The sequence below is a fragment of the Xyrauchen texanus genome, chromosome 22 (assembly GCF_025860055.1).
Source record: "Xyrauchen texanus isolate HMW12.3.18 chromosome 22, RBS_HiC_50CHRs, whole genome shotgun sequence".
NCBI lineage: Eukaryota > Metazoa > Chordata > Actinopteri > Cypriniformes > Catostomidae > Xyrauchen > Xyrauchen texanus.
This window is the reverse complement of record NC_068297.1, coordinates 13,745,340-13,757,996: the sequence shown is the minus strand read 5'-3', so window position 1 is coordinate 13,757,996 and position 12,657 is coordinate 13,745,340. Positions and strand designations below refer to the sequence as shown.

General features: G+C 40.6%; 1 long non-coding RNA gene across 1 annotated transcript; it reads right to left on the bottom strand.

The window, feature by feature from the left end:
* Window positions 1-3,327: 3,327 nt before the first annotated feature.
* LOC127662213 (uncharacterized) lies at window positions 3,328-9,715 on the bottom strand. The gene is made up of 3 exons (XR_007972865.1): window positions 9,556-9,715; window positions 5,365-5,509; window positions 3,328-5,211 (listed from the first exon to the last, which is right to left on the bottom strand). It is a non-coding gene; the product is annotated as an uncharacterized LOC127662213 (long non-coding RNA).
* Between the last annotated feature and the right edge of the window lie 2,942 nt (window positions 9,716-12,657).

The following is a 12,657-nucleotide window of genomic DNA, read 5'->3' as shown; positions in this document are numbered from 1 at the left end:
TTAACATGCATGTACAGTACATGCACACACATATTTCACTTATTTTAATCTTGAATTAACATCTTAATTGTATCATATCATTAAAAACTGATACAGAATCAGGTTTGACCTTGGTCCATGCCATTAGTGATGGCAAGTGCAACATAACTTTCTAAAAGTCACATTTATCAAGAGAATTTATGTTTATAGTTATTTTTAATTGTATTGTGTATAACCAGAAACAAAATAATAGTTTCAATTTGTTTATTTACAAAGGAGTTTTAATATGAGGAATCAGACAGGTGTGGAGAAAACACAATATTGTCAGACTTGTGCAAATATTTGCTTGAGCTATCTTTTATTTGAAACAATTGGCTTCATTCACCTATATTTGGCCCATTCACGTGTACCATAGCTTATAATGCCTTATCTGAAGTCCAGATGAGCTTAGCATCACAGATGCAACCTTAATTCTAAACACATGGCCACACACAAGTTTAATTTTTAAGTTACTGTACATCATTATAGCTCATTAGACATCCCAGAGGATACAGTAGAGGACACCTACTTTTCTCACTTATGTAAAAAATTTACAGATGTATTTTTTTCACCGTCAATAAATCTAAAGGTAAGTTAAAAAATACAGCAGCAGCTGTTTTGGCTTTGCTCAGGTGCAGAACAGAGTGGCCTAGTTTTTGTTCATATTGGCCAGAGGGAGATGATCTCGCTCTTTTACCCCTCTTTGTTCTCTCTCTATTTCTCCAATGGTGATCCAGTGTTTACTGCCAGTGTAAGCAAACCTGATTTAGAGATGCCCCAGTACACTTGTCAGCGACCATGTCAACTGCCAAGTTTAAAATGTCATTATCTCAAATATGCAAACTGGTTTATTCTTACAGAAATGTATTTAGAATGTCATGGTATATAATCGAGACATACATCTGCTAATTCTTTAATAGTCTAATTCTGTTTTAGGAATCGAGACATACATCTGCTAATCTGCTAGTCTAATTCTGTTTTTGGCCTTACAGGGATCTCTGCTAAATTAAAGCTTACTCATGCTGAAAAATGGGTAAAAAGGCCATTGTGTTGGACAACCAAAGTATTCTCAGGCCTTAAGGAACCAAGTAAAATCATTTTGCAAAAATGTTGCCACAGTGATGTTGCAATTGTTATGAGATGAGGCTATACTAATTATTTTTCCATAGAACACAAAATAAGTTATTAGGAGCAGAATGTCCAGGCTGCCCATTTCCTTACTGACAGGAACTGGATCTTACAAGCTCCAAAAAAGATTCAAAACTTACATTTAGGCCTGTTCCTAAGCGATTGTATATCGTATGAAAGACTTTGAAAAGCTGGGTGGCTAGAAAGCAGCATCCCTTTAGCCTCGAGGGCCACAAACTTTTTTATAGCCTAATAAAATTTAAATGTCTTTTCATATTAATAAGGCAAGTAGACTATAATAAATATGTTATTTGATATACCATAGACATTTAATGAAAAATAAACTAGATATATAGCTTAATTCTTGTAAAATTGTGGTTCTTTGCAAAATAAAAACTGTGATGTACTGTATAGAATATAGTGCATGAATTCTATGGACTACTTTAATGTCTCTATTATGGTCCTTTATAGTTTGAAAGCCCTAGCTGTCATCTACTGCCATTGTGTGGAAAAGTGCAGCCTAAACATTGTACAAAAGCTACTTTTGTGTTCCAATGAATAAGAAAAATCAGGTTTTGAACAATATAAGGCCATGAGTAGATGAAGACAGAATTCCTTTTTTTGGGGTGAACTATTCCTTTAATAAAATTAAATGCGCATGTTTCATTTTGGGATTCAGTGAATCTGGCTTTGCCTTCAGAGGCATTATTTGCTGCTCTTTTTGTCGCCAGCACTGAGTATCAGGGGTCAAGACAGCAGCCACCACATTGGCTCTTGGGGAAGACAGTGAAACGTGTATTTGAGTGAGTGAGAGAAACAGATATAGAGAGCAAAAAAGAGAAAGTGGATTCAATTGTATATCTGTGTTTACACGTATCTGTCCAAGAATATTTAGTTTTAATCAACACTAAGATTTAAGGTTCCTATGTAAAATGTATGGGAAAGTGTATTCTTAGGTACTTTGAGTGGTCACCGTAAAGGCATAGTTCATCCAAAAAGGAAAATGATGTCATCATTTTGTTGTTCTTTATTTTACAGTATGTGTACTTTCAGTATGCTTACAGTGTACTTACCCAAGAAAGTAGTGAGTACTATTAAGTAACTACTGTACATGTACTTAAAACTATTTTTTAAAGTAATGGTTGGGGTTAGGATTAGGGTTAGTATCTAGTAATTACTATATTTGTTTTAATTATGTAGTACTTAAATGTAGTACAGTACTGTAAAATAAAGTGTTACAAGTCATTTACTCAACATCATGTTGTTCGAAGTATGCATGACTTTCTTCTGTTGAATTCAAAAGAAAATGTTTGGTAGAATGTTAGTCTCGTTCTCAATATACTTTGATTGTATGGAGAAAAAGAGCACTGCGTGCCATTTAAGAGTGTCAAATGGGATTGGAACAATATGAGGGCAAGTAGTAATTACAACATTTTCAACTCACAAATATTAAAAATCATTTTGCCTTCACTAGTTCATTTAAATGGTCCTGCGGTGTAACAAATTAAAAATGCAATTATTCTGTCTCTCAATTAATATGAGGTTGTAAAATCTGCATGCATATTTCAAAGAAAGTTTTTGAAATGATTTTAGATGAAGTATAGCATGTCACACTGTAAGGTATCTTCTAAGGACAGCAGCCCAAAAGTAAGCCATGTAATTTTATTAACTTTACCCACATGCATATGTGTGTATACATGTTTTAGAGCCAATTAGTTAATGAAAACCAATAGTTTGGTACTGTGATATGGCCCAGAAACAATTTATTTGCCATGATATTTACATCCAAAACGGTTTATAAAACTTTTTTCAGTGGTAGTTGTTGTGGGGGGTACACAACAAGAGTGTACTCAGCTGCAAGCAATTTGAGCTCAGATCAGCTGTGGAGACATGGGATTTAGTATTATTCCAATTACTGTGTCATGGTGAGTATTTGTGTCTAACATCTGTACTTGAACCCCTGCTGTGACTTAGAGGCTTTCTGCCAATATGGTCCATTAAGACTAACAGTAATCACTACTGATGTCCTTGATCTCCTACTGAGTCAGATCATCATAACTACAGATCTAAGCGCAATGACGGCCAAAGTAGTCTTTTGGGTGGCAGATCTGAATAACCAGATAACATCCGGGGTCTCTTGTGGCACAGTGGGAAGTGAGTTCCTACTGCCTTGTGATCATAAATGGTGTTAAGCTTTTCAGGCTTAAGAAGCAACTGTTTCACTTTAGTTTAATGGTATTCTGTTGTAAAACAGTATCTGCTGCAAAATATTGTACAATCTGTGTGTAGTTCAAAGCATAAATCATTTATATGTGTGTGTTTGGCGTTTGTGTATGCTTTATTCTCAAATTGTTCTGTTCTTTTATTTTAATTTGGAGCAAAGCACTGTATGTACCCGTATGCAGGAATCTATCTCCAAAAGACCTTCTCGTCACTGATGATTTTACTGTTACTGTGATTTGTTAAAAGAATCTGAGATACAGCCAGTCATAGCCATTTTACTCAAAGAAACACAGATGCAGCATCCCAGTTCACTACTAAACAGACTAAATACAATGAAATTTTAAAATGACTGCATTTAAAATCATAGTCTTTGAAAATATTACTACAAATGGTCATACCAGGATTCCACAGCACCTATTCTTGATTATTGCAGCCAAAAATCACTGAATTTGAACTTTTGTGTTATTATAGACTCTAAAATAGTCCTTATTCACAGTAGCGCCATCTTTGATTTTTAATGGGAATGAAAATGAGACTGTGAGGGATAAACTTTCCATCTCTTTAATGACACGCATGGTTTAAAGCTGTATAAAACTCCTAGATCCCATCTGATTTTCGACAACTCATGTTGTGCTCATGGAGTTTTTGTCTACTAAATGTTCTTGGAAAGATTTTTTATTTTTTTTATGTTTTGTCTGCGCATTGATCCAAAAACACTTTAAACTTCAGTACAGACTATTGAAGAGACTATACGTTTATCCCTGTCAGCCTCGTTTTCATTCCTGTCATAAATCAAAGATGCCACTGCTGTGAATAAGGTTTAAGGTAATATCCAGTACTAGGCATCCAGTATGGGACAACAAATTATGGGATGTCCCAGCTAATATGGGACAGTTGGCAACCCTATGTGAAGATGGTGGAATGGCGGTTATGCAGCTGGAAATGTCTCGACTGCATCAAGCTTTTCGAGTACTGGCAAACATGGAGAAAATGTATCTGATTACCTCCAATTCCAGGTTTATGAAGAAGAACAATTGCAAAAAATATGCCAAATAACAAACTACCACAAATAAAGAGGAGAGCGGTTACAATATTCTGGAGGTACAGTCCAAAAGTGCCAGATGGTATAGCATTTGCAATGCATTTTCAAAAGTTGCATCAGTGCTTATTTTTTCAGTTATTATTGTCAACCAACTCTTGAATAACTGAAGAGGAGTTTTTGACATTCTCTATCAATCAACTTTTTTCAGTGGTGTGGAATGCAAAGTTGAAGCACAACCATTTTGAAAGTATAATTCTAAAAGCTTCATAAAAATAATTTAAGAGAAATCAATTTAGTTAGCTACATGAAAATGGAATAGTGTAAGAAGAAACATTTTCTGTTTTTCGGGTATGTCCCAACATACTGGCATACTTTCTTATTTACTACTCAAAAGTATGTACTTCCTCATCACTAGTGAAGTACATACTTTTTTTTTGGCATATTAAACTGTAAGTTTGTGATTTGAAACACAGTCTGATTCTCAGAAGTCTTTTTTAAGAAGTCACTTTTATAATTCCAAACAGTCACCATAATGCTGATTTATGCCATCATGTGTACTCTGATCATTTAATTGTAAACAAGCAGCATTCTGACTTCCCAGAATTACAAATATACAGATTAAAAGATTTTCAGAACCTCGCTCAAAAGCTAATCTCATTAAAACATAGTGTTCCTCTTCGCAGTCTCACTTTTGAGAGCCAGCAGTGTAAGGTCCACTGTAAGGATCAGATGAACTTTCTCTGCTCTGCAAAAGACATGCAACATCTGTGCGGTTTTGGAGCATGTTCACTGTGTCCAGACTAGAGAGAGAGAAAAAAGGTTTTACTGTCATTTTTATAGGAGATATTGCTTGTCCCTCAGTGACTATTTGAAATTTTCCTAACCCTTTGACATTTTAACTGATGTAAATGTGATGTAAAACAACAAACAACTTTGATACCATCAAGACTCACCTAGACTCCTGAGGTGGTTTAACCCATATGTTGGCAACGGGAAACTCAAACATCGCCTGCAGCTTTAGTGCACATTTCGCATGAGAGTTGCAGCACACAAAGAGCATGACTCAGTAGCATGATCTCTTGCCACAAATGATGACGTCTGTGACACAGAAATGCAAACAATGCATTATGTATTAAAAGTAACATGCCTTATCTAATCTTATTACTTTTTGGAAGTAATGAGTAGAATAACATTTATTTTAGAGCTGTAAAATTAACACATGCGATTAATTTAACATATTTACCAATTTTAACATTAGTTTCTGACACTTTATTCAGATTTATTACCAAACACTGAACATTATTATAGAAATATTTTTTTAATAATTGCAAATTGGCTGAAAAATATTGAGATATAATTTTTATAGTGGGAAAAAGCAATGTTTACATAATCAGTGATATTTCTGGACTATACAGTAGATAATGCATCAACCTAACAGCTACCATGTCTCATTGCAGTGGTGTGTGTGTGTGTGTGTGTGTGTGTGTTGTGAAACAGAGAGGAAGAAAAAGATGGTATAAAAGGAACAGGACTCAAAACCAGCTGTGGTCTGTCATGTGCAGAGGGGACAGAGATGAATAGAGAAGTGAGGAGATGAAAATATAGGTGGAAGTAAGGAAGGGGAAGAGAAGAATATATGATGAAGAGAGAGATAATGGAAGAATTCTGTTGCAGGATTCCAACCTCAGTTACAACAAGTGGTTTTCAACTGGTGGGTTTTGACCCAAAAATTTGTTCCAGATCTGTTCTGATAGTGTCACAGCAGGAAAATGCAAGTAATAGAAAACATCAAAACATTATTGTACATTGAATATCAAATAAACAGGCTTACCAGGTTTAAAAGAGAGGATAAACACATATATTTTGTAGATTAGATGTTAAAGGCTGTACATCTTATCAAACTCTACAGTATTTTGGTGCAAATTCATCTGTCACTTTGTAATATATGACTAATACAATTACAATATTTAGCCCAGAGTTTGTTCCATGTGCTGGAAACACACTTCTTATGAATGTGTTTACAAAATTAATAAACTTACAGTTTTCATGTTCCTAGAAGTTTTAATACATTTCAAATATTTGATTTTAAGAACATTCGTATTTATTACAATATATTTATAACAAATTAAATTACAATGTGTTGGGTACTTCATTTAAAAACGTAACACTTGATGTCCAGTTGAAAACCATTGGTCTAAGTCTATGTGTGTGAATTTGCATATGTGTGTATTAATAAAGGGCAGGGGGTTGTGGAGTGGAAAGGTTTGAGTAGGCATGAGGGTTGCAGCACACATTTCTCTGCCATTTTGTAATTATGTAAGAACTTTTTAATGGTCTCTGCTACTTAAAATATAATTACCATAATTATCAGAAACATTAAATGGGGAGAAGTTCTACTGAGGTACAGCACTCAACCACATTTCTTGGAAAATCTGCCTACATAAGATCATAAGCCATCTTCAGAAGAGTGACAATGCTTCATTTGTCGAGATATGTAGAGCAGAGTTTTTTGCAGTTTTGTGTAATATACAGTGACATCCCTGTTAAAAAAGACCAGCATTATTAATTATCATCATATTTTATTTTAGTATACTGGTATGCTGGTGTCCCTACCAGCCTTCTTAACTAGCTTAACCAGTCTGTAATCATAAAGCCTCCCTTTGTCAACTAGCTTCATCAAAAAGACCATGCTGATTGAGCAGCATTTTGTTCTGATGGTCAATGACATGGTGATCTGTGGTGGACCACCAGCATAAACCAGCTTGAACCAGCATGGAAATATATGCTGGTCAAAGCCAGTCTTTTCATAATAATTATAATGATGTAAACCTAAGCCTAATTGACTGGACACATGCTGTGGGCCTCTTTGACTAAATGCTGATTTTCAACAGAAATCGGAGACTGGGGCAGTAACATAAGGTGTAAGTGCTGTGATTATTCTGAATCAGGCAGACATGTGAATTGTGGTGGCACTGAATAGATCGCTTAACAGGAATGTAGTCTGAAGTTTTTGTTCTTAAATGGTATCAGACTCTATAGAGGGAGACTCGAGCCTACGCTTTTACCTCCTTGTGAATAACGCCCTGTAATTAGCATAGCGATTATGAATATGAGTTTGGGTAGACTTGCTTTCCTTGTCAGTCAAATAAAGTCTTATTGTAGACTCTGAGGAGTTTCAAGAGGTGCAGGAGACTTTCCATATGAAAAGTGTGTGTTTAAGAAAAAGCAGCATGCTCCTACCATCATCCCTACTCAAACTCCACCAATACCATTCACAAGAAGTTAGTCTAGAATGAAACAACAATGGCTCAAAAATGTGCATATGGAGGAACTGATGTTCAAAGCATGCCACATGGATATTCTCATTTCATTCTCTCGTAAATATAGGTACTTTCCAGATGCTGCTCAACAGCTCTTAGTGGCATCCAAGCAGATCAAAGGAATGTAAAATTAGCCTACCAGCTCTTCTGATATTACAAATCACACCGGCACATATTCTCATGCATATACACGTACCCTCTCAGCTGGACTCGATGTAAAATGAGAGCTTGAGAAAAGCAGAAAAGACAATACACAGCTCATCACCAAATTTACAGCTTTCAACCACACACAGCGCAAGTAAGATGCCAACAGCTTTGCCCTGCCATGGTTTAAACCAGTCAGTTCTCATACACAAAACCAGTGCAAGTCAATAGCCAACCTTTACCTTAATTATAGGTTTTCCCAAGTTACCTTTTCCCTAGTTCCCCTAAGATGCTTTGAGAACATCATAATTTCCAGTTAACTATGGTAGTGCCTTTTTCCCAGCTAGTATCTCTTTCTTTGTTGATGTTATCTGTCTTTCTGAAGAGCTAACATAACAAAGGTTCCTCATGGAAATTTGCCTCCCTCTGACTGCAAGTGAGGGGGGTCACAGCTTGGAACTGCAGCTGTGATTTCAGAATGCTGACCAGACCACACAACAGAGCAACCAAGCATCAAAACAATACCTTTCTCATCATGAGACTGGCAAAAGACATCTGCTATTCAAAAGCCTGCAAAACTGTACTCACTATGAAGGTAATTCCACAAAGTCATTCAATATTTTTATTTTCAGCTTTATCTAGTTGTATAGGCTACATCATATAGTTCTGTTCCTCTAATTTGATTGGACAAGCAGTATTCAAAGAGTGCTGATATTTAGGCCACGTCCCAGACTGATCTCATATTGAAATCATTAACAGTTGGTTAACTTTTCTTTAGCTGAAATTGGTCTACGCTTACTGAAATTTGAAACACTGCCTCCAGTGGCCAAAGTTGTAAGTGAGTTGTTTTCAGCTGTAAAAGGCTGTAATTCAATTAAAAGGAATCCAAACCAAACCCCAAAACTAAATTTAACCATAAAAATGTAAAGTCAGAGGTAATAATGCAACCTTCAAAATCACGCTTGTCACTGATTGTGCGAACACAATTACTTCCTGGCTTCAATGCTGGATGCAAACCTGGGTCTCCCACACTGCAGATCCAAGGCATTTCCAGTCGTGCCACAGGGAAAGGTAAACATGCTGTAGCAGATGCAAAAATATCTGATAGAAGATCGCTTGTTGGAGAGTCGGTATAATGCTGCTGATCCATGGGTACTGGAAGTATGGGAAACAACATGACGACTTCCCATGTGATCATGTTGCACATCCCCACTAACACTTATTTGTTAAAAACATTGATTTTGCTATGTATATACCTCTTATTCTGGAATGGCATTTTATGAAAACAAAGACATTCAGAACGATCTCTAGTAGAGCATACATTAGAGAACTACGAAGTTAAAAATTTTTACAAAATTATCATTCTCAAATGAAAAACTATCAGGGTGGACATGCTTTGGCTTCATTTGGAACTATTGGAGGAGGGATAAAATACAAACAAACAAGTAAAATTTTGTCTGAAACACAAGTTACTCAATATTCATTCCTTGTTCATAGAACTATGATATAAAAGCATTATCACACCCCTAATTGTGCTTCTGGATTGAGTTGCATGCTACATTGACAAGCAACTATACAACATCAAACTTCTATAATGTAAGGCAATGTTTAGCAATACAAAACACACTTAGCTGTTTAACAGAGTTAATGGGAGTGAGAGCGTGAGAGTGGGGCCATTACCTGACTCAATGGCAGTGTCTGTAGTATCTTCTCATCTCTGGTAGAACTGCTTTAATTTATTCACATAGGGCTTCCCTCCACTTTAAAGTGCTAAATTTGTCATCTTGCTCTCTCTACTGCTTTCAACTTAAGTAAAATAAACTGCTGTTAAAGAATAATGGCGAATGTGGAACTTAGCATAGACAAATATGAGACTAGAGATGAGAAGGTAGTGGGTTTTTAAAAAAAAAAAAAAGAAGAAGAAAAAGTATTGCTTCATTTTGGAGTTGAAGGAAAAATGTTATCTGTGTAATACTTGGTTGCAGAGACAGTGAAGTAATTTTCTTAATAATGTGATACTCCAGAACTTGCTAGGTGATTTCCATGGGTGGTGGTTTGTTGTTACAGAGCCGAAAAATTAGACTGGGTGGTTACACTGATGTAGTAACTGGAAAACAAAAAATTTGTGTAAGATGAGTTGTGTTGTGCTCCTTTCTAGTAGTTACTACAAACTTACTTCTGTATTACTTTGAAAACAACATACTGTAACGAATGGTGTGGGAAGGAGGAGGCAGACAGGAGATGCGGATCCAAACGCAGCTTTATTGGGCAAGCATAGAAACAAAACAAACTCAGGAACAAACGAAAAGTCCACGATGGGAAAAAAATAAACTAAATGAGGAAAACATAAAGGGGCTAAACAGGTTGGGGAAACATCCATAAAAGACAGGGAAACCTCGAACGAAGACAGAGAGAGCAAGAGCATGAAAACAAAACGTCAACATTCAGCTTACAACGATAGACAAACAGGTGCAAACAATGACACAATAATGGCAGTGAGAAGATCTGGGAATTGTGGGAAGTGTAGTTTTACACATGGACAGTGAGACTCAACAGGGAAAACGTGACATGGAATGGGATCGGTGAAGGGTGACACGGAAAACATGGGGCAGACAAACACAGGAACGTGACATAGCCCCCCCTCAAAAGGACCGGATTCCAGACGGTCCTAAGAAGCAAAAGAATAGAAAAAATAAACAAATGGTCAAGGAGAGAGGGGCTAGAAAAGGGGGAAAACAGACAGACCAAAGGGGGCACAAGGGACACAGAGACAAACCAAGGAGGCACAAGGGACAATTAGGCAGTCCATGGGGGCACAAGGGGCATTTAGGCAGACCACGGGGGCACAAAGGGCAGACAGACAGACCTGGGAGGCCGAGAGGGCAGTCTGGCAGACCAGGCAGGCCGAGAGGGCAGTCTGGCAGACCAGGCAGGCCGAGAGGGCAAGCAAGCAGTCTCTGGGGGTGTGTGAAGGGAACTGGGTCAGGTGGCCTGGGGGGCGTCCACAGGGTAGGGATAGGCTTAGGAGGCCAGGGAGGTATCGACCAGGCAGGGACAGGTTTAGGTGGTCTGGGAGGCATCGACCGGGCAGGGACAGGTTTAGGTGGTCTGGGAGATGGCCGTAGAACAGGGGCCGGTTCAGGGGGCCTGGGAGGAGGCCATCGGACAGGGACAGGTCCAGGTGGCGACCTCAGGACAGGGACAGGTCCCGGAAGCGGAGCTGAGAGGGCCTCTGGAAGCTCATGAGGCGGAGCTGAGAGGGCCTCTGGAGACGAAGCTGAGGGAGGCTCTGGAAGCTCATGAGGCGGAGCTGAGGGGGCTCTGGAGGCTCCGGAGGCGGAGCTGAGGAAGGCGGAGCCGAGGATGGCTCGGGAGGCCCAGGAGGCGGAGCCGAGAGAGACCCAAGAGGCAGAGCCAAGGGAGGCGGAACCATGGAAAACGCTGGAAGCTCAGGGGGCGGAGCCATGGAAGGCTTAGGAGGCGGAGCCGAGGAGGGTGGCGCCGTAGGATTCTTTAGAGGCGGAGGCCTGGAAGGCTCTGGAGGCAGGGGCCGAAGGACAGAGTTAATGGGAGTGAGAGAGTGAGAGTGGGGCCATTACCTGACTCAATGGCAGTGTCTGTAGTATCTTCTCATCTCTGGTAGAGCTGCTTTCATTTATTCACATAGGGCTTCCCTCCACTTTAAAGTGCTAAATTTGTCATCTTGCTCTTTCTACTGCTTTCAACTTAAGTAAAATAAACTGCTGTTAAAGAATAATGGCGAATGTGGAACTTAGCATAGACAAATATGAGACTAGAGCCGTAGGAGGCTCGGGAGGCGGAGCCCTGCAAGGCTCGAGAGAATTGAGGGGCGGAGCCCTGGGAGGCTCGAGAGACTTGAGGGGCGGAGCCCTGGGAGGCCCGAGAGGTGGAGCCCTGGAAGGCTCGAGAGGCTTGAGAGGCAGAGCCCTGGGAGGCCCGAGAGGATTGAGAGGCGGAGCCCTGGGAGGCTCAAGAGACTTGAGGGGCGGAGCCCTGGGAGGCCCGAGAGGTGGAGCCCTGGAAGGCTCAAGAGGCTTGAGAGGCGGAGCCCTGGGAGGCCCGAGAGGCTTGAGAGGCGGAGCCCTGGGAGGCCCGAGAGGCTCGAGAGGCGGAGCCCTGGAAGGCTCGAGAGGAGGAGCACTGGACGGCTCGAGAGGAGGAGCACTGGACGGCTCGAGAGGAGGAGCACTGGACGGCTCGAGAGGAGGAGCACTGGACGGCTCGAGAGGAGGAGCCCTGGACGGCTCGAGAGGAGGAGCCCTGGAAGACATGAGTGACTTGAGGGATGGAGCCCTGGGAGGCTCGAGAGACTTGAGAGGCAGAGCCCTGGAAGGCTCAGGAGGAGGAGCCCTGCGAGGCTCGAGAGACTTGAGGGGTGGAGCCCTGGGAGGCTCGAGAGACTTGAGGGGCGGAGCCCTGGGAGGCTCGGGAAGCTCGAGAGGCGGAACCCTGGGAGGCCCGAGGAGGCTCAGAGGCGGTGCCCTGGGAGGCCCGAGGCGGAGCCCTGGGAGGCCGAGAGGCGGAGCACTGGAAGGCTCGAGAGGAGGAGCCCTGGAAGACACGAGTGACTTGAGGGATGGAGCCCTGGGAGGCTCGAGAGACTTGAGAGGCAGAGCCCTGGAAGGCTCAGGAGGAGGAGCCCTGCGAGGCTCGAGAGACTTGAGGGGTGGAGCCCTGGGAGGCTCGAGAGACTTGAGGGGCGGAGCCCTGGGAGGCTCGGGAAGCTCGAGAGGCGGAGCCCTGGGAGGCCCGAGAGGCTCG